Source organism: Meleagris gallopavo, chromosome 1, assembly GCF_000146605.3.
Source record: "Meleagris gallopavo isolate NT-WF06-2002-E0010 breed Aviagen turkey brand Nicholas breeding stock chromosome 1, Turkey_5.1, whole genome shotgun sequence".
NCBI lineage: Eukaryota > Metazoa > Chordata > Aves > Galliformes > Phasianidae > Meleagris > Meleagris gallopavo.
The window spans coordinates 178,318,346-178,322,111 of record NC_015011.2 but is presented as its reverse complement, the minus strand read 5'-3'; the positions used below and the strand labels follow the sequence as shown (position 1 = coordinate 178,322,111).

General features: G+C 38.8%; 1 long non-coding RNA gene across 1 annotated transcript; it reads right to left on the bottom strand.

Moving 5' to 3' along the window:
- Positions 1-1,433: 1,433 nt before the first annotated feature.
- On the bottom strand, positions 1,434-3,760 carry LOC109365475. Its single transcript, XR_002111118.1, has 2 exons — positions 2,403-3,760; positions 1,434-1,891 (listed from the first exon to the last, which is right to left on the bottom strand). It is a non-coding gene; the product is annotated as an uncharacterized LOC109365475 (long non-coding RNA).
- Between the last annotated feature and the right edge of the window lie 6 nt (positions 3,761-3,766).

Sequence of the window (3,766 nt, the reverse complement as noted above, 5' to 3'; positions counted from 1 at the left end):
AAAACCTTGGCCTAAAGCTGATGTTCTCTTTAGGAACCGACAAAAGCAGCAGGCTAAATGTTATAGGATAAATGCAATTGCTGGCAAAATAAAGGATCGGCAACTGAGATAAGAAGAGAAGCTTCTCGCTGTGCTGAAAGTTCTCCTTTCATTTCCCAGTTCTTCTCATTTGGAAATGATGGCAGAACCAAAGTTGAAAGTGGGTTTTCAATCTTCAGTAAATTAAATGAAAGTTCATAGGATTAATTGTAACTGCAAACAGTTTCAGCCTGGAATCCTCCAGCATCCAGTGTAACTTACACAGAGCAAATAAAAACAGGATTATGGTTTTTCCAAACTCTTACGTCTTAGAATCACCAAATGGTTTGAGTTGAAGGGACCTTAATGTCCACCCAGATCCAACCCCCTGCCTTGGTCAGGGCTGCCACCCACCAGGTCAGGCTGCCCAGAGCCCCATCCAACTTGATTTTGAACACTTCCAGGGATGGGGCACCCACAGCTCTCTGGGCTGTCTGTACCAGTGAACTTAATTTCTAGCTTTAAGACACTTAATCAACAGCTGAGAGGACAAAATGCAATTACAGCTTTGATGCAAATGTGAGAAATCGTACCAAAAGAGCATTTAGACCACTGGTTAGAAATTGCTTGTGAGCACAGAGCAGACATCTCTCCTTCAATATCAAAGAAAAACTTGCATATTTGCATAATGTTAAAGTTACTACATGAGTTTTGAATAATCTTTGATGAGAAGAAAATGGCTTCCCTTGTAGCCATGTCCGGGACATGTTTTGATGGTGGGGGACAAGTACCTCCCCATGCTCCAAGACCCCCAGCTCTTCTAAGGCTGGCAGCAGCTGTCCAGCCTTGTGTTATGGTTGATTCACAGAACAAACCAAAAGCCTCAGGTTCCTCCCCATTATCCTGTCTGAAAATACAGCAGAAAGCTGCAACCACCACCCTTCCAGCATTGCCCACAGGTCAATCTTGTGTACACCTACAGGAGACAGACACATACATACATACATTCCCCACCCACTTCTTTAGGGGTTTAGTTAAAAAACAACAGCAACAAAAGAAACAAGGGAGAAATAAAAGTGAGAATGGACTCCATTAGTTTGCAAAAGGGCAGACAAAAGAAAAGAAAGAATAAAAATGTTAGGGGGGAAAAAGCAAGAAAAATAAATATTTCTAAAAGAAAAAAGATCATGGCTCTGTAAGAAACTGAGAAAGTGCTCTGTGAAGAGGGATAACCGGCTAGAGTATGCAAAGAGAAGAGTAATAGAAGTCAGAAGCTTGTTTTTCCATAAAATGTAGGAGGAGAAGACAGTAAGCACATAATAGACTTCAGAGAACACAGCTGTTTCTTTCCTATGCGGCATCGCAGCACCTTTGATACCATCTTCATAAGCATCACAGAAAAAAGTAAAAATAGCTCTCAAGCATCTCAGCAATTTATTTTTAGTCTGCAGCCTTTAGCAGATACTTCACCGATGCTGACCTCTAACCCAGGATTTAACATGCACTATTATTCTTACATTCCCCAAATAAATCGATGCTCATTGTTTACTACATTTCAGCAAGAGCACTGACATCAGTTTCAGAATCATCACTGGGTGCTTCTGGATCACGTGTAAGATACTGTTCGTGATGTACAGAAGTCCTGCTGAGATGCTGTCTTCCCTCCTGTAGCCAGCAGCCTCGGTTGGACCTTGGGAAGTGACAGAACAGCCAGCAGGCTGCTTTGAGTAAGGAACCCGCCATTTTGGAAGCTGCTTGCTGCACCAGACCAGCATAGCTAGAATTAAACAACTTTCCAAATCTGTTGTGAAGACTGTATTTGAGATAACACTTTTCTTTTTTATGGGTCTGATCGTATGTTCTGGGCTACAGTCTGCAAGAAAGACAGCAGAAACAAAACTTGAGAACAGACCTTGGATGGAGCTAAGCCTTCCGTATTACATATCACAACCAATTGGCAAACTCAAGTAATTTGTAAGCAAACATTTATGAGGATGAATGCTTGAGGGCATCAAAATTTATAAGATTTTTTAAAATTAGTGATTAATAGAAAGCAAGTGGAAAACAGTAAAATTATTAGAGCTTTAAGTTCAACATTTGTGTGCAGGGCCACATTTTCAATTTGCATCTCATTGTCCGTAAGTGAAGAAATTTCTAGGATTAGTGTTGGCACGCCCTTTCTAAAAACATTGTTAAAGATTTAAAAAGGAATTAATTTTATAATATAAACCAAAAGTTTCCAGAAGTAATTGCTGCTTTGGTACAAAGTTCACCATTTAGTGGGCATGGTGTGATGGGTTGATTGTTGGACTAGATGGATTTAGAGGTATTTTCCAACTTTAATGATTCCATGACTCTATGAACCTGGTCTACCTTTAATATACCTGGAGAGAGGCTTGAGCTATGTCTATTTTTCTCTCAGGAAATTCTCTGCAAGAAAACGAACAAGCCAGTGACTTTAAAATATTCAAAATACTGTATGGAACATTAGATTCACATATTAACATTTTTCTATCAATAATGTACAATGCCATTGTTGTAAACCTTAACATTAACCGAAATGCCGTATATGTTGGTGCAAAGATTTTTTTGTTCACTATTTTTCTTGTCATTTTTCTGTTCTATTTGAAGTTGTTTCCACTTTTACATTAGCAAAGTAACAGAAATTAACTCGGCTGCATTGCAAATCAATCTTATCCACATAGCATTTCATTAAAAATCTGCACGTATATCGTTTTAGCTGGAATAGCCAATTAATATGTATGAAGTGCTAAGACTGAAAAACAATTCTTTCTTTAACCTTGCTTTCACAGACTACTGTTTGAAAGCCACATCTTCAACACTGAAAAATTCAGTATCCACTGTCTTTCACTATTTCGGGCTGGGAAACTCCAAAGAAAATCCATTCTAGGTTTTTAACTTACTGATATAAAATTTGAAGGGAAAAATACTCCTTCCATTTGTCATATGTTATAAAAATATGCTATTTCGAGAATCTTCATGTCTCTCAAGCTCATATAGTCCTTCTAAGGATTTATATTCAGCCTTGTATAATATTAGAAATTGTATGTCAGCAGGGAAGCCAGGTACCCTTATCAACTATAGATTTTTGCAGACACAAGATAACTCTTTTTTATTACAGGTTCTTGTGTCCTACTCTTGGACCACTTGCAGCTCTGTAAACTCTGTTCTGCTCCAGGTTTCCCGTGGGCTCGAATAACAGCGTATCCAAACCTCCTTCTTTCTCTGTGTCTTTCCACAGAGCTCTGAATTCTCTTCTGTATTTCCTTCTCGGTATCCTCAAGTGATGCTGATCTCCCTGCTGGATGGGCAGTGAGCACCACAGGCTGTGAATAGCTTTTGCTATACAACATGCTCCCTGGGTCAGTTAGGATGTGCAGACCAGCTAGCAAACAAATAGAGCTTGGTTTTTCCCCTCTTTCCCTCTGCAAGTGTGCTAACAGGCATTGGTCTTCTGAGTGACCCTGACACTTAGGGAATTTAACATTTCTGAACCTCTGTTAAGTAAAATTCTCTTAGGGAAGCAATAAAAGCCAATTTTTTTGGTGAAAACATATATTGTTTAAAAATACATGCAAACATGGAAATGTCAGCATAAAGAAGCTTAAGGAACAGGAAAGATTAATGAGATCAGAAAACCACGAGGACAATATGCACTTTATATTTGTATGGTGCTCCAAGCTCCTCCTCAGAAAACACACTTTTAAAAGCTTTTTTTTTTTTTTTT